We start from the raw sequence: 19,265 nt of genomic DNA, 5'->3' as shown, positions 1-19,265 counted from the left end.
CGGGGTTTCACCGTATTAGCCAGGATGGTCTGGATCTCCTGACCTCGTGATCCGCCCGCCTTGGCCTCCCAAAGTGCTGGGATTACAGGCGTGAGCCACCACGCCCGGCCCACCTTAACCATTTTCAGTGGATAGTTCAGTGGCATTAAATACATTCACACTGTTGAGCAACCATCCATCTCCAAAACCTTTTATCTTGTAAAACAAGCTCTGTACTCACTAAATGCTAACTCCCTATCCCTCCTTTCTCCAGGCCCTGGCAACCACCATTCTACTTTCCATCTCTGTAAGTTTGGCTACTCTAGGTACCTCATATAAGCAGAATCATACAGTATTTGTCTTTTTGTGTCTGGGTTGTGTCACTTAGCATAATGTCCAGGTTCATCCATGATGTAGCATGTGCTGGAATTTCCTTTTTAAGACAGTAATATTCCATTGTATGTGTTTGGACAAACGGAGGCAAGATGGTGCACTGCCGGGTTCTTCATCACCAACTTTTCCCGTGCACGCGAAAATGCAGCCAGGCACCCAGGGAGGGTGCAGACCAACCGGGCATGTGCCAGGTGACGTCAATCCAAAGAGACCAAGATTTACCTGGTCGCACCTGCAGAACGCCCCCCTACACGCCGGTGCCCCGCCTATTGCCCTCCCACTCCTAGAAAAGCCGCTCCGGACGGACACCGTGCGCGGCCTTCCTCAGTCCCTCACTCCGGTCGGGACTGTATTAGGAACTCCATCGGAGAGCCCCACGGGGGGACTCTGTCGGCCTCCTTTGCCTGAGGCCAACAGACCTCTCCCTACCCACCTACTTCCCTGAAGCTAGGTGACCAAAATAAATTTGCAGTTTTGCTCCGAGCCCTGCCTACCCGCTGGTTCTTTTGTGCCCGCTGGGCTGGTCTTAGAAAAACAAATCAGTATGCATATGGCACCTTTTGTTTATCCGTTCATCTGGTGATGGACAGTTAGGTTGCTTCCACATTTCTATAATCCATCTTTATAGCCATACATCTTCCAACAAAATGTTTTGCTTATTACTTAGGATAATTATTGAACTGAATGAATCAATACAGTACATAAGTAGTAGTTAATTAACGTAGTATAAGTCATTGATGTAGCACACATTCCAAACCAGAACTGGTTGTCAAAGGCAAAAATACGTCTTAGCCTACTTTTCCGAGGGATAACAATGTAGTAGGGATCACTCTCTACCAGAAAAAAACAAAGTTACGGCCGGGCGCGGTGGCTCAAGCCTGTAATCCCAGCACTTTGGGAGGCCGAGACGGGCGGATCACGAGGTCAGGAGATCAAGACCATCCTGGCGAACACGGTGAAACCCCGTCTCCACTAAAAAAATACAAAAAACTAGCCGGGCGAGGTGGGGGGCGCCTGTAGTCCCAGCTACTCGGGAGGCTGAGGCAGGAGAATGGCATGAACCCGGGAGGCGGAGTTTGGAGTGCGCTGAGATCCGGCCACTGCACTCCAGCCTGGGCGACAGAGCGAGACTCCATCTCAAAGATAAATAAATAAATAAATAAATAAATAAATAAATAAATTCACTTATAGCAACGGCTGTGTAATATAGAATGCTGATTTACTCACGATGAAAAGTAATAGTGCTAAACATATCTTTTACCCATAGACAAAACTATACGAGAAGCCATATTATCACAGGATGTTGCTTGTTAAACTTGGATCAGAACAAACGAGGATAGATTAAAAATGAATGACACCATCATGAGGCTTTGCATCTCCGCAGCGTAGGGATATTTGTGTTCAAGAGATTGGATTATTTGTGTTCATAGGTCGGGGTACCTTCTCCTCTAGACAGTGCAAGAAAGCCTTGTCACCTTTTGTTTTCTGACCATTCCCTGCATCTGCTGTTGGCTAACCCTTTTTTTGTTAATGCAGTCGATTCTCAGGCAATGGGTTAAAGTAGATTGAAGCTTTGTTCATTACACTTGCATTCTAAACATGCATCTCAGTACTCTAGTCAGTCATTTCTTATGTTAAGTTTCTAGGGTGCCAAACTTCTGTGGTATGTGTTGGTTTTGTTTACTCAACTCTCACGGGTCATATTGAGCCATGACTCTGGTAGGAGGAGAGAGAACATTATATTAGTGTAAACATAAAAATTCTAGAAGGATTCTAATCAGTTAAAAATGACCAATTATAGTCCTACTTTGCAGACACTGAGAATCAGTGTATGGAGCATATACGTGTATTGTGAACTCCTGACCTCCTCAGATTTATTGCAAATTCGTATGCATATTAAGCAGTTTGTATAGACTGATAAGTAACAGCATCTTTCACAGATATACTGTCTTGCAAATTGTACAAATCCAGGCATGATAAACAAATATGAATTATTTTATATAGCATTACTGAATTCTTGGTAATTTGGAGTGTTAGGTACATATTTTCTCAATCTGTAGATTCAAAAAGGACACTACTTTCTCATGAAATTTTATTTCTTTAACATGCTAGGCACTGCTCTAGGCACTTAAAAAATAATATCTAATAATATCTTGTTTAATTTTCCTAACACTCCTACGAGGTAAGTACTGTACTTACTACTGATACAAAGCCTCACGAGTGTGTCATTCATTTTTAATCTATCTTTGTTTGTTCTGATCCAAGTTTAACAAGCAACATCCTGTGATAATATGGCTTCTTGTATAGTTTTGTCCATGGGAAAAAGATATGTTTAGCACTATTACTTTTCATTGTAAGTGAGTTACAGATAATGTTACAGATAATGAAACTGAGGGGCAGAGATGTTAAGACACACGCTGGGGTCATATAGTAAATGGCAAAGCTGGAATCTGAACCCAGAGTCTGGCTCCAGGGGCTGTGCTCTTTTACCACTGGTTATCCCCACTCTCTGTAAAGAAAGAAGGATCTTCATGTACTAAAAGGACTGGGAACCTCTGACCTAAAATATGAGAGGACTTCAAAAAGTTCATGGAAAATGGAATTAAAAGATAATAATTTAAAATATAAACTTTATTTCTCAACATGAGCTCCATCTAGTTCAAGACACTTTCGTAAATGATGATAGCAGTCATTTAGTTCATACCTAAAGAACTGAGGGTCCTTGGAATTTAGCTGTGCCAATGCTGTCTTTTTTACTTTTTTCTTTTTTCTTTTTTTGCCACAGGGTCTCACTCTGTCACTCAGGCTGGAGGGCAGTGGTGCAACCACAGCTCACTGCAACCTTGACCTCCCAGGCTCAAGCAATCCTCCCAATACATTATTAGCTGAATAAAAATGGGTGCCCTTTACAAATTTTATTTATTTATTTATTTTTGAGACAGAATCTTGCTCTGTTGTCTTGCTCAAGCTGGAGTGTAGTGGCGTGATCTTGGTTCACTGCAACCTCCACCTCCTGGGTTCAAGTGATTCTCCTGTCTCAGCCTCCCGAGTAGCTGGGATTACAGGCATGTGCCACCATGCCCGGCTAATTTTTGTATTTTTAGTAGAGATGGGGTTTTGCCATGATGGCCAGACTGGTCTCAAACTCCTGACCTCAAATGATCCACCTGCTTTGGCCTCCCAAAGTGCTGGGATTACAGGCATGAGACACTGAGCCTGTCCCAGATTTTTTTAAGATTAGGAAACAAAAAGAAGTCAGATCAGGACTGTAAGGTGGATGTTCAATGATTTCCCATTGAAACACTTCCAAAATTGTCCTTGTTTGATGAGAGGAATGAGCAGTAGTATTGTTATGGTGGAGAAGGACTCTCTGGTGAAGCTTTCTCGGGTGTTTTTCTGCTAAAGCTTTTGCTAACTTTCTCAAAACACTCTTTTAATAAGCCATTGTTATCATTCTTTGGCTCTCCAGAAACTCACCAAACAAAATGCCTTGAGCATCCCCAAAACTGTTGCCTTGCTGTTTGATCTTGACTGGTCTGCTTTTGCTTTGACTGGGCCACTTCCACCTCTTGGTAGCCATTGCTTTTATTTTGCTTTATCTTCAGGATTGTGCTGGTAAAGCCATTTTTCATCTCCTGTTACAGCTCTTCAAAGAAGTGCCTCAGGATCTTGATCTCACTTGTTTAAAATTTCCACTGAATGCCCTGCTCTTGTCTGCAGGTGATTTGGGCCTAACAGTTTTGGCACCCATTGATTGGAAAGTTTGCTCAACTTTAGTTTTTCAGTCAGAATTGTATAGGCTGAACAAATTGAGATGTCTATGGTGTTGTCTGTTAATTGCTGGTCCTCTGCAATTAGGGCACAAACAAGATAAATATTTTCCTTGCAAATTGATGTGGATGGTCTGCTGCTGCAGGCTTTATCTTCAACATCATCTCATCCCTTTTTCAAATGAGTTTTCTATTTGTAAAACTGCTGATTTCTTTAGGGCATTGTCCTCATAAACTTTTCATAAAGCATCAAGATTTCACCATTCTTTCACCCAAGCTTCACCATCAATTTGGTATTCTTGCTTCGATTTTAGTAGAATTCATGTTGCTCTGATAACGGCACTTGTCAAACTGATGTCTTATCCTTCTTGGGCCTCAAACTAGATCCTGTTCATACATGTTATAACAAGTTAGTATGACTATATTTTGATGGAAAAATATTTTGAAACGCATGTATAGTTTTCTATAATACACACTTTTCATGACCTTTTTGAAGAACCCCTCATACAAACACTATCAAATAAATGCACAGCTTGAAATTCTGAGCAAAAAGCAGCTGCAAGCAGTTGGTATGGAGGTTTGGAGGTGCAGCAAGAAACTCAACCAGGTCTGTCCCTAAGGGTCAGCAGAATAGATAGCTGAATACACCATGTATCTTTTTCAAAATTATTATTTTGTTATTTTATTATCATATTTTTGAGACAGAGTCTTGCTCTGTCACCTAGGCTGGAGTGCAGTGGCGTGATCTCAGCTCACTACAACCTCCATCTCCCAGGTTCAAGCAATTCTCCTGCCTCAGCCTCCCAAGTAGCTGGGATTACAGGCATGTGCCACCATGCCTGGCTAATTTTTGTATTTTTAGTAGAGATGGGGTTTCGCCATGTTGGTCAGGCTGGTCTCGAACTCCTGACCTCAGGTGATCCGCCCACCTCGGCCTGTCACAATGCTGGGATTACAGGCATGAGCCACTGTGCTTGGCCTATTTTATTTTTTTAAGGCAGAGCCTTGCTATGTGAGCCACTTCACCTGGCCAATTTTTTATTTTCATCGAACAACATATATACATATTCTAAAATCAAATGGTACTCACAAGCTTCTAATGAAAACAAAAAAGTTCTAAGTTACCACCTCCTGAGCCCCACTTCCTAGCATATCCTTCTCACTAACGGTGGGCAAGCTCAGCATTTTTAACCGTTACTTCTATTCTTTGCTCACATATTTTAAAATAATATGCATATATTCTATATCTCTCTTCAACTGATTTTGAAATTTATTTCCTATTATGATAGATGAGGATTTTATCTCTCTTACATGTCTCATGTATCTTCCCATTAGTTAGAACACAATTCTGGCCAGGCATGGTGGCTTATGCCTGTAATCCCAGCACTTTGAGAGGCCAAGGCCTTCGAGACCAGCCTGACCAACATGGTTAAATCCCATCTCTAGTAAAAAAGTACAAAAAATTGACTGGGCCTGGTGGCACATGCCTGTAATCCCAGCTACTTAGGAGGCTGAGGCAGGAGAATGGCTGGAACCTGGGAGGTAGAGGTTGCAATGAGTCGAGATTGCGCCATTGCCCTCCAGTCTGGGCAACAAGAGTGAAACTCAGTCTCAAAAAAAAAAAAAAAAGAACACAATTCTTTGTTAAGTCAATAGTTAGTGTTTACATTACTACACTATTATCTACACATAACTATGTAATTATTATTTGTTTGACATGCCTAACATATCCCTGTAGAGATTTTTTTTAATAGAAAAGAAGATATCTAAAATATCAAAGTGCATTGTGCATCCTGTGGATACTTTTTTCACTTATGTATCTATGTATGTGTGCACTGGGTCAAATGTAAAATGTGTTTTTTACTTTGTACTGAAAAAGTGTGAATGCTTTGGAGATGGGGTCTTCAAAGAGGTGATCAAGTTAAAAAGAGGCCATTAGGATAGACCCTAATTCAACCTGATTGGTGTCCTTATAAGAAGAGGAAAAGATGCCAGGGATATGGATGCACAGAGAAAAGACCATGTGAGAATATGGCAAGAAGGCAGACACGGGCTAGCCAAGGAGAGAGGCCTTGGAAGACACCAGTCCTGTTGACACCTTGATCTTGGACTTTTGGCTTCCAGAATTGTGAGAAAATAAATTCTGGTTGCTTAAACCACTCAGTCTGTGGCATTTTGTTACGATAGCCCTAGCAGACTAATAAAGAGGGGTTGCATGTCAGTGGGCATCTGGAGATGTCTAATCATTGCCTTGCACATACCTTTGGCTTCCTTGCCCCCATCTTGATTTGTTTTCCTCCCTTGGCAAGGCCACGCACTGAGCTAAATGCAGCTGTGCCTACTACGTGCCTATACCAATGCAGCTGAATATAGATGGAGAAAAACACACAAGCCAGTCAGTTTGTTGTAACTGAAATTCATGACTTTAACCCCTAAATCTCCAGTGGGTCCTTAGTTCTTCTGGGTAATGAGACAATGCATCCCTATTCTGACCCCTCTCCACTGTCCTTCATACAGTTTCACACCATTGCCTCTCTCTATCCCTCAACATCTCCTTTCGCTTCCTCTTTCTCAATTTAGGATCTTGCCTCACTTGATTCACTGAGAAAACAAAACAAAACAAAACAAAACAAAACAAAAAAACATATTCAAGGTCAAGGTTGAGATGGAAAGTCAGACTCAGGTATTTCTTTCCTGGCAGGCAGGCAGTGAGAGAAGGAAAACAGAACAACTGCATTAATTAACTCTTCTCTAAGAAACAAAAAGCGTTGAAACTCTACCTCAAGACATGAACCTCAGAGCCTTTAATCCCAAGTAAAAATAACACGCAATTCAGGATCAGGCTCCAATATCAAGAACAACCATTTCTGGTTTCTGAAGACATAAATCACCTCTCAAAAAGCTACTGTGGAAAGGGATGAATTCCCAGCAAGTTGCTGGCGTATAGGGGAGCAAATCTAATTTTTAAATCAACTACAAAGCCTCAAAATGTGCCATTTTAACTGCTTTTAATTAGCCAAGTTATCTCACTTAGAACCAACTAGGGCTGCTCTATCTCCAGAGAAGATTCACCCCTCACTCCTTCACCACCCCATCCTAGTTACATTGTGAGGCTTTCCTCAAAAGAACCTCATCCTCCACTTTCAAAAACAGTACGACAAAAAACTCCTACTCCTCAAAATTACTCAGTTAATTAAAGTCATTAGCCCTCTAGTGACTGTGGCATTTGACTTTAACTCCCTACATTCTTGTGCCTTGAGAATAAAAAACAGTTTAGGTTAAGGCTCTCATTCCCTTTATTTATTTATTTTTATTTATATACTTATTTTAAGACCAAGTGTCACTCTGTCACCCAGGCTGGAGTGCAGTGGCACAATTTTGGCTCACTGCAACCTTTGCCTCCGACATTCAAGCGATTCTCCCGCCTCAGCCTCCGGAGAAGCTGGAATTTCAGGAGTGTGCCACCACAACCTGCTAATTTTTGTATTCTTAGTAGAGACAGAGTTTCGCCATGTTTGGCCAGGCTGGTCTTGAACTCTTGACCTCAGGTGATCCGCCTGCCTTGGCCTCCCAAAGTGCTGGGATTACAGGCATGAGCCACCGCGCCTGGCCCCATTCCCCCTACATATTTGCAGTGTGATATCAATGGAAATATCTCCTGGAATTTATCAGACCCTCAAATAAGACAAATGTCATCCTCTCCCTGAAATTCTCCAGGCATCATTAAAAACTTACCACTTCTCAGTAACTCAGAAGAAGGGTGGGCATCATCTTTGACCTCCTTTGGTAGATATGCCACACTAAATGCTGGGCCTATAGAGGTGAGCAAGACAACAGTGGTCAGGAAAGGCCTCCTGGATGAGGTGAAAGCAGAGACTCTTAAGATAGAAGTTGGCTGGAATAAGTATCAGAGATGGGCAGGAAGATTGGCAGGGCTAGAGGAAGAAGGACTAGAGCAAAGAATCAGTATCAGAAAGCAAATTGCCAAAATATCTCACAAACATCTTAATTCACCTGCATAGTGGATTGAGTGGTGGCCTTCCCAAAATATATGTCCACGTCCCAGAACTTGTAAATGTGATTTTATTTGGAAAAGTTTTTGGAGTTGTAACTAAGGATCTCAAGATGAGATGATCCTGGATTATCCAAGTTGACCCTAAATCCAATATCGCGGTGTCATTATAAGAGATACACAGAGGAGAGACACAGAAGGAAGAGGGGAAGGTCATGTGAAGACAGAGGCAGAGACTGGAGTGATGCAGCCACAAGTCAAGGAATGCCTGCAGCTGCCTGAAGTTGGGAGAGGCAAGGAAGGACTCTTTCCTAGAGCTTTTGAGGGAGCACAGCTCTGTTGACACTTTGATTTTGGAACTTCTTGCCTCTGCAATTGTGAGAGGAAAATTTTCTGTTGTTTCTAGCCATGCAGGTTGTGGTACTTTATTATAGCAGCCCTAGGAAACCAATACAAGATGAAAAAAAGTTTAGTTTGAATGAGTAAAAATTCTCAGATGATTCTAAGAAAATACAGGTTCATTTCATCCTAATACATAAAACAAATCTAAGTGTTCTTGGGTGCTTGGAGAGATGAATAAACTAAATGTATTTATATTAGCAGCATCAATTTGTACATCATGAGCTAACACAATTAAAAACATTTTGTGTTCTTAAGTAGAAGCCCAAGTTATGTAATAAAAGCTAAAGAGATCTCAGAAGTCATCTGGTCTAGCCTGATCCCAGCCTGTGATCAAACCCTTTCTGGTAGCGGGAAGATGGCTACCTTGTGTCAGCTAATTTTACATATAGTGAGCCTAAATGTGCCTCAAGATGATTTTCACATGTTGAGCACAAACTCTGTCTTCTGAAGTCAAAAACAAAACATTTAAGCTGTCTTTCACACAACAGCCTACTAAGTTTTTTAACCATAATTTATTAAGATATTTTTTCTTATTAACGTTTTATATATATGTATATTTTATTTCTTAACATTTTCTATGATGCATTTTTATATATTTTCTAGATTTTCTAGATATATTTTCTAGATATATAAGCATATATATATGCTTATATATATGCATCATAGAAAGTATTTTATGATTACGATTTTATTTTATTTATTTATTTTGAGAGAGTCTCGCTCTGTCACACAGGCTGGAGTGCAATGGCGCAATCTCAGCTCACTGAAACCTCTGCCTCTTGGGTTCAAGCTATTCTTGTGCCTCAGCCTCTCGAGTAGCTAGAATTACAGGCGCTTGCCACCATGTCCAGCTAATTTTTGTATTTTAGTAGAGATGGGGTTTCACCATGTTGGCCAGGCTAGTCTCAAACTCCCGACCTCAGGTGATCCACCCGCCTTGACCTCTCAAAGTGCTGGGATTCAAGGCATGAGTCATCGCACCAGGCCAATTTTTATTTTTTTATATTTCTAGATTTACTGTGATGCATATATATGTGAATACATATATATATGATGCACCATAGAAAATCTAAAATATATAAAAAAATAAATATCACCTGTTAACCCACCGTTGAGAGACACACATTGTTAACATTTTGGTTTACTTCATCTGTAATATTTTATTTTTTCACCCATGTAATCATCCCTAGTTCCTTCAGTCACACCTCATTTAAAAGGGTTTCCAGACTTTCATCAACTTGATCATCATGTTTCATACATTCTAGTTTGTCCTTCATAAAATGTGACAACCCAGAGTAAAGATGTTGTTGCAGGTCCAGTATGTCTAGGGCTGCGTGAGAGGAAACTTTTCTTTTGGTCTGGGGAATCACTGTAATGAAGTTGAATGATCAGAGCCTTCATAAAATGACTAACCTCAATTCAAGTCCTGGTTCTAATGATTTATGGTCTCTGCATTTCAGGTTCTCAGTCTATAAAATGGGAAAATGGGCCAGGCGCGGTGGCTCAAGCCTGTAATCCCAGCACTTTGGAAGGCCGAGACGGGTGGATCACGAGGTCAGGAGATCGAGACCATCCTGGCTAATACGGTGAAACCCCGTCTCTACTAAAAAATACAAAAAACTAGCCGGGCGACGAGGGGGGCGCCTGTAGTCCCAGCTACTCGGGAGGCTGAGGCAGGAGAATGGCATAAACCCGGGAGGCGGAGCTTGCAGTGAGCTGAGAACGGGCCACTGCACTCCAGCCTGGGCGGCAGAGCAAGACTCCGTCTCAGGAAAAAAATAAATAAATAAAATAAAATAAAATAAAATGGGAAAATGAAGTTTTCCCTATTTTTGCTGGAAGGCATAGAGGGATGTATGTAATGTGCTTGCTGCATGGTTGTGCAAATCAAAATAAATTACAGAAGTGGGTAATGTCTACTGGACTGGGTGTTGTTTCATACTCTATAGGTACAATTGCTATCCCTGTTACAAACAAGGACACTGAGGCACACAGAAGTTAGGTCATCCATTTAAGATCACATACTGGGAGGTGGCAGCACCCAAGCAGTCTAAAGTCAGAACCAGTATTCTTCACCACCACACCACTATGTCCAGCAACTATCATCATAACTATTATACTTCCTTCAGCGTATCCCAATGCATTCAGTAAGTTTTTTGGAAGTCATATTACTTTGCGGATACATGAAAGTTTGCAACACATTAAAAAATTCTAACTGAAAGTAACCAGAATGTCTTTCAATGGGTTGAATAAGTAATGGAATTAGATAACAAACATTAGTACAACTATATAAAGGAATACTATACGGTAACAGGAAGGAATGAGCTCTCAAAGGCACCCTAAGACATGGAAGAATCTTAAATGTGTATTGCTAAGTGAAACAAGCCAGTCTGAAAAGGCTACATGCTATGTGATTCCATTTACATGACATTCTGGAAAAGGCAAATCTATAGCGATAGTAAACAGATCAGTGGTTACCAAGAAATCAGAAGATGGGGAGACTGGAGTAGGCGAAGCACAGAGGATTTCTTCAAGGTAGGAAAACTATTCTGTATGATATTGTAATGGTAGATACATAAAACCATGCATTTATAAAAATCCACAGAACTTTACAGCACAAAGGATAAACCTTAATGTATGCAAATTTAAAAAATTATTTAGGAAGTTTGATGATCCCAGTATGGAGTGTAGGATGCGAAAAAAGTATATACTGTATTATAAATGTTTCTTCCCCTGAAAGGGGAGAGGAAAAAGTTGCAGACAAGGGGAGAAGGTTAGAATGATCCATGTGGTACTGGATTAGATCAGTATGAACTCTTATATAGCTTAACATAGGTACATAGGGTTACAAATAGAAATATTTATGGATATGTGTCTATACAGTGATTAGTATACACAGATGTATCTCTTTGCTTTTAATTACCCAGGTTCAAGGAATCCTTTATAGTTTATTTGCATTGCTATAAAGGATTCCTTGAACCTGGGTAATTAAAAGAAAAGTCATTTATTTGGCTCACAGTTCTGCAGGCTGTACAAAAAAACATGGCAAGAACGTCTCCTTTTTTTTTTTTTTAAGTTTTAAAATATTTAAATAGTAGAGATAGGGTGTTGCTATGTTGCCCAGGCTGGTCTTGATCCCCCTGCCTCTGCCTCTCAAAGTGCTGGGATTATAGGCATGAACCACTGTACCCAGCCAAGCATCTGCTTCTGGTAAGGACTACAGGGAGTTGCAAATCATGGCAAAAGGAGAAAGGGGAGCAAGTGTACCACATAGTGAGGGAGGAGGAGGCAAGAGAAAGAGGAGAAGGTACCAGGCTGTTTTTAACAATCACATCTTAAGGTAACTAATGGACCTGGAACTCACTCATTACCAGGAGGATGACACCAAGAAGCTCATGAGGGATTCGCCACATGATCCAAACACCTTCTCCGAGGCTCTGCTTCCAACACTGAGGATCAAGTTTCCACAAGAGATTTAGAGGGGATGAATATCTAAACTATATCAGAGGCTGGGCGCGGTGGCTCATGCCTATAATCACAGCACTTTGGGTGGCCGAGGCGGGTGGAACACCTGAGGTCAGGAGTTTGAGACCAGCCTGGCTAACATGACAAAACCCTGTCTCTACTAAAAATACAAAAATTAGCTGGGCATTGTGGTGGGTGCCAGAAATCCCCGCTACTCGGAGGCTGAGGTAGGAGAACCGCTTGAACCTGGGAGGCGGAGGTTGCAGTGAGCCGAGATTGCGCCATTGCACTACAGCCTGGGTGGCAGAACAAGACTCCGTCTCAAAAAACAAATAAATAAAATTAAAAACTATATCAAGATTGGGGGTGAGGGAGTAACTTACAGTGGAGGAGGCTGACAAACACTACTTCAGCTGCATGATCAAGGACAACGGCGAGAAATCAGTTGGTAGTAAGCACCTGTTCCAGACTGAATTGTGTCCCCCTCTTGCCCAAATTCACATGTTGAAACCCTAACTCCCAGTACCCAAGAATGAGACTGTATTTGGAGACAGGGCCTTTCAGTAGGTAATAAGTTAAAGTGAGGCTGTTACGGTCTCTATTCAAGCTGTCTGGTGTTCTTAAAAGAAGAAGAGATTAGGACACAGGGAGAGAGACCCCAAGAAGGTGGATGCATGAAGAAAGAGCCATGTGAGGACACAATGAGAAGGCAGCCATCTGCGCGACAAGGAGAGAGGCCTCAGAATAAACTGATCCTGCAGATTTTAGATTTCCAGGCTTCACAACTGTGAGAGAACCAATTTCTGTTGTTTAAGACATGCAGTCTGTGGTATTTTGCTGTGGCAGCCCTCACTGACTGACACCAAAACTCTAGATAGGATGTGACGGAAATGGCACTTTACCTCTGGGGTTTTCCTCCAGACTCATAACTTCATCAGATAAATCCCAAGTGAACGGCTTTCTACAAAACCTGACCCATAGTCTTCAAAATATTCAAGGCCACTAAAAACAAGGATGCTCTGAGAAACTGTCACAGCCAAGAGGAGCCAGAGGAGACACTATGACTAAAGGTAATGTGGTGTCCTGAATGAGATCCTGAAACAGAAAAGCAACATTAAGTAAGAACTAAAAAATTCTGAGAAAAGTATTGACTTTACTCAATAACAACGTATCAGTATTGGTTTCTTTTCTTTTCTTTTTTTTGAGACAGTCTCACTCTGCTGCTCAGGCTGGAGTGCACTGGCGTGATCTCGGCTCACTGCAACCTCCCAGGTTCAAGCAATTCTCCTGCCTCAGCCTCCCAAGTATCTGGGATTACAGATGCCCACCACCACACCCAGCTAATTTTTGTATTTTTTGTAGAGACAAGGTTTCACCATGTTGGCCAGGCTGGTCTCGAGCTCCTGACCTCAGGTGATCCACCTGCCTCAGTCTCCCAAAGTGCTGGGATTACAGGTGTGAGCCACTGAGCCTGGCCCAGTATCGGTTTCTTAATTGTAGCAGATGTACTTAATTATCGTAAGGAGTTAATAATAGGGAAAACTAGTATGAGATAGATGGAAACTCTTTACTATCTTCATAATTTTTTCCCAGGATGGAGTGCAGAATTTTTTCTTGGCTCTCTGCAGCCTCAACCTCCCTGGCTCAAGTGATCCTCCCACTTCAGCCTCCCCAAGTATCTAGGACTACAGTCACGCTCTACCATACCCAGCTAATTTTTTTTGTATTTTTTGTAGAGACAGGGTTTCACCATGTTGCCCAGGCTGGTAAAACTATTCTAAAATTAAAAAATTGTTTTTTAAAATCTTTTGTTTTCAGATCCATTACCACTAAATTCTATTTAGATATTCAACAATGTTTTCAGTATAGTAACCATGTAATTGCTGCTCAGGGCAGAGCCAAGTAGGGTATTACAGTGATAATTTCCTTCCTATACAGCTTTTAGTTCTTCCAGTAGTTTCTATTTCTTTTTTTCTTCTTGTAACCTCTTACAATAATTTTTCATTTGTCTTTCCAAAAGTTCCATCATATCCAGCATTTTATTTGTCTCACCTTCTTTTTGGGGAAACCTTACCTCTCAGAGCCTCTGTGGCCAGCAAAGGCCATTTGGTGAGAGGCAATTTAATGTGGTTCAGGCATATGGTCTTCTGGTGGCCTAATCTGATTTAAGGAGAGAGTTTAGGGTAGCTGGACAAGTGAGTAAATGACATATACTCTAAATGTTCTTTCCCACTTTACTTATCTAGCATTTGATGGTGAAGTTGATATAATTCCAGTTCACGGCAAAGATATTTGATATTTCAGTTAGTCCCAATAGCACTGAGACTTTTAAGAACCTTCTGGGATTCAAGGACTCAAGGTGGAGGCTGACTACTCTCAGCAGCCAGTAATTAAAAAAAAAAAAATCAATGGTGCTGAGTTACAGCCAATTAACCAAAACAAAACCACCTAATGATATCATCACCCAGTCCACATTTCTTCATTTGATGAACAAAGAGTCTCTGATAGATTTTGCCAAAGTCATAAACTTCAGATAACAATAGCTCTTAATATTCTTATCCTTCTAACATTCCTAAACAACAACAAAGAAGTGTTGAGGACAAAGAAAAATTTTTTGGCACAGAATAGTGCCTGTTTTGCACAGAATAATATGTGTTTAAATGTCCTCATAAATGCCACCATATCTTTTCAACTTCCTATAAGCAGTACCTACCACAGAATAAGTGATCAGTATTTAATGGAAGTTCTTTGACTTACCTAGCGTCTGAATGTGAAGGTCAGTTTTACATTCATTTAAACTTTTGTTTTCTCCCAGATCAAAATATTTGTTTTGGCTCTATCAAGAGAGATTTCCCAGAAAAAATTTTCCTTTCTGGCTGTTAGTTAGTTCACTTCCTGTCTCTGAGTCTGTGGAAACAATTCAGAAAAGATCAACTATAATTCCTATTTTCCAGCTTGTTTTTCATTTCCTTGCATGTCAAATCCTGTTTGCTTTTGTGTGTTAGCCTCTCACATAAGTACCTGATTGATAAATACTTACTGATTTGATTTAATTTAGAAAAACACTTTATGATCTACACAATATAGTTTAATTGGCAAAATTTGCCTCTGATGGTCGTACCCTGTCTCTCAATGTTTATCACAATTCAGAAAGTACTACATGACCCTGTGTGCAAATGAGTCACTGTATCTCCCCCACAATGGCACACAGATTAACATCGAAGTGGCAGGAAATGAAGAACCAAATCCACCTCGAAACCACCAAATTCCCAGCTCGTTTAGCCTTCTTGGTAACTACAGCATCATTATTTTCCATTTTTCCATTTACTTTCAAATACAACCAAACTCATGTTATCTGATTCTGACCCTCGCCAGAAAATATATATATGTGTGTGTGTGTGTGTGTGTATATATATATATATGACCATTAAAAGCCATAAGGAAGAGTTTACCATTAAATATTTGAGTAAAAGCAAAGAGGTTAAAGGAGGTTTCTTGGCACTTGTCAGGGCAGAACAGTGGCTTCTTTGTCCTTTCAGATTCTCTGTGGTTTGGCCTTTGCCTCTTCTTGGATAACATGTTGCTGTTCGACATGCTGGACTTCAGCCCGGTCTGGTCCTCAATCCTCGCCATAAGTTATCCCTTTCAGCCAGCCCCAGTCCAGTGGTGAACACAGTGACTCCCTGTCCTCAGCAGTTAGCTTTCCAGAAAGTTGCCTGCCCACTTTGTGAATCTAACACCTGATATAAAATTTCTAATTACAAACACCAAATTCTTTCTCCTAGGAGTTCTGAAACTGCATGCTCTGCTCTTTGTTTCGACCTTTTCTTTTCATTGGAAAGCCCTTGCCAAACGTTGGCCACATTTCACTCCGTCTGATCCAGGTTTTTATCTCTTCTCAACCAGAAAAATGCATAATGCTTCATTTGCAGGATAACCAGGCAATCCATTTCCAAGATCTGCTGTATGCAACGCTCCCGCCTGGCCAGTATGCTGTGCAAAGTGCCCCAGAGGTATTTCTCAGATTCTGGCAGGACCACTTTGTTGACATTCCTCAACAAAGGCCTTACAATTTCAAAGGGAGTTTAGATAATTTGATTTTAGAAGTGTCAGTGGTTCTTCTCTACAAGTCCTTAGATACCAAACCTACAGAGCCCTTAAGGCTGGATTTAGATGTGAAGTGGTGGAATTATGGAACACAAACATCATGTGGCAAGTGACCATCTGACAGATGCATATTTAAATCTGTTTGCAAAAATGTCCCCTGTTGGCTTGTTGGCATCCTAAGCTGTTGGTTAATAGACTTTACAACCCCAGCACAAGTGAAGAGCGTGGCCCATGTCTATCACCAGGGAAAACTAGGTAGGGAGAAATCCAGGGATTACAAAACTCTAATAAATCCTCTTTCTTATTCCGCGTAATACTTAGTATACTCACTCACAGTTTCTATTTGGCTTACACCCCCGCAGAAACCTCAGTGAGTTCATGGTGGCCCCAGGAAACATGGAGAAAGGAAGACTGCAGGGACTGACTGTCAGTCAATGTTGATGTCAGAAGTTGAGGGAAGGGGGAGGGAGAATCAGGGATCGTGGAGGAGTCTGCAGGGGAGAACAGACTATGCAGCAACCTCTATCAGAACAGTTGGTGTACACTTGGCTGAACTGTCTCCTTTTTGCATTTTTCTTGGGGAACTGAATATAATGGCAGAAAACTGAAGAGAGTTCAGATAGAAATCTTGTGCTCAACTCTGAGCGCAAGACTTCCTGTTCATTTATTCATTCTTTCATTCTGCATATTTATTGAACAACTGTTTCTAAGAACTGTTTTAAATTCTACTGATACAGGAGGACCAGTTAAACAATTCCCTGCCCTCCTAAAGCCTACTTTCTAATAGAGGTGGGGCAGAGTGTTAACAAGTAAATATACCAGATAATTTTAGTTTATGATAAGTGTTATGAAGAGGTGGGAACCACATTACATAAGGGGGCCAGAGAAGGCCTCTTTGAGGAGGGTGATGCTATGAATGGGGCTGGGCACAGTGGCTCACGCCTGTAATCCCAGCACTTTGGGAGGCTGAGAGGTCTTTCTCAGGTCTCTCCTCACCTGAGGTCAGGAGTTCAAGACCAGCCTGGCCAACATGGTGAAACCCCATCTCTACCTAAAATACAAAAAAATTAGCTGGGCATGGTGGCGTGCACCTGTAGTCCCAGCTACTCGGGAGGCTGAAGTAGGAGAATCGCTTGAACCCAGGAGGCAGAGGTTGCAGTGAGCCGAGATAGCACCACTGCATTCCAGCCTGTGCAACAGAGTGAGACTCTGTCTCAAAACAAAACAAAACAAAACAAAACAAAACAAAAAAAAACAAAACTAAGAGATGAAAAGGAGAACATAACTGTGTGACCACTGAGGGAAGAGGTCCAGGTGGAGCAAACAGCAAGTACAAAGGCCCTGAGGCAGGGAGGATGGGGGCGGGAGTGTTTGAGGAAATGAGTCTGCATTAGGTTTCTGTCTGCTAACACAGGAACCCAAGCCTTTAAAACCACCTCAGTCTAATGTCCTCACACTTATTTATCAATATAATGTGGTTAGTGAGAAGACAGGTGAGCACAGTTTCTATGGGTTTACAAAGAGCATTTAGATCAACCTGGAGGTTCAAAGTACGACATCTAAGCTCAGATATAAAGGATAAGTCATAGTTATGCAGGGGATTTCAGTAAGTACAAAATTTTAGGTATACAGTAGGCCCGCTTTATCCATGAGGGATATGTTCCAAGACCCCTAATAGACGCCTGATAGTACCAAACCCTCTATAGACAATGTTTTTTTCATCTGATAGCCAAGATGTCTACCAAGTGACTCACAGGTGGGTAGTGTATACAGCATGGATTCCCTGGACAAAGGGAAGATTCACATCCCAGGCAGGATGGAGTAGGAATGTGCAAGATTTCATTATGATACTCAGAATGCATGCAATTAAAGTTACATATTATTTATTTCTGGAATTTTCTGTTTAATGTGTTCGATTGACTGCTGGTAACTGAAACTGTGGAAAGTGAAACTGTCTAAAAGAGGACTACTGTATTTGGGAGGAGTCGGAGTACCAGAAAAAGTGAGAGGTAGGAAATAGCAGAATAAAGCCTGGAAAGTTAAAAAGAAGCCATGAGGCTGGGCAGGGTGGCTCATGCCTCTAGTTCCAACCCTTTGGGAAGCTGAAGCAGGAGGATCGCTTGAGGCCAGGAATTTGAGACCAGCCTGGGCAACATAGCAAGACCTCATCTCTACAAGAAACTAAAAATAAATAAAGAAATAAATAATAACAAAAAGCCATGTCATGAACGGTATTTTTTATTTCCAAGATCGAAAACTTAGACTTGGTTTTATAAGTCACTGAAAGATTTTTAAGCAAGGGACTGACAGAACCACATGGTGACTAGGTTAAAGGGGAATGAGGAAAGACAAGAGGAAGGAAATCAGTGGATATGTTACAATAATCCAAGAAAGTAACAACGTGGGTCTGACTCAAACAGTGGGAATAAAAAGGAATAGACAATTTGAGAAATATTTAGTAGATAAAATAAGAATTGGCTGATTGAATTAGGGAGTGTGTTTGAGGCGGTGGGGGAAGAGTTAAATATTGAGATTAGATCATGGAGACTGGAGGCGGTGTCACTAATTTAGGTGAATAATATAAAAGAAGGAATAGGTTTTGAGGGAAATGGAGAATTCAGCTTTGGACTCGTGGCCCTTGAAGAACATAGCCTGTAGTCCAGTTTATAGAGATAAAGAAAACTGCGAATTGCTATTACCAGCACGACTCCCCTTTTTCTGCAGAAGAAATTCATAGGCAAGGCCATGAAAGGTGAGAGTGTCAGGGTTCCTTTTGTTTGGTGCCTGATATAGACCAGGTGCTCCTGGTGGGAGCAGCCAGTCGAAACTACTTAATAGGGAATCTATTGAGGCCAGGAGTTCAAGACCAGCCTGGGCAACATAGCAAAACCCAGTCTCTATGAAAAAAAAAGAAAAAAAAATTTGTTTTAATTAGCAAGGGGTGGTGGAACATGCCTGTAGTCCTAGCTACTCGGGAGGCTGAAGCAGGAGAATTGCTCGAGCCCAGGAGTTCGAAGCTGCCATGAGCTATGATTGCACCACTACACTTTAGCCTGGGGGACAGAGTGAGACCCTGTCTCTTTTCTTTTTTTTTTTTTTTTTGGATTGGGGTCCCCCCCTTTTGTTTTTTTTTTTTT

The sequence above is a fragment of the Rhinopithecus bieti genome, unplaced genomic scaffold (genome assembly GCF_001698545.2).
Source record: "Rhinopithecus bieti isolate Rb0 unplaced genomic scaffold, ASM169854v2 scaffold_7398, whole genome shotgun sequence".
Taxonomy (NCBI): Eukaryota; Metazoa; Chordata; class Mammalia; order Primates; family Cercopithecidae; genus Rhinopithecus; species Rhinopithecus bieti.
Note: the sequence above shows the minus strand (reverse complement) of the source record.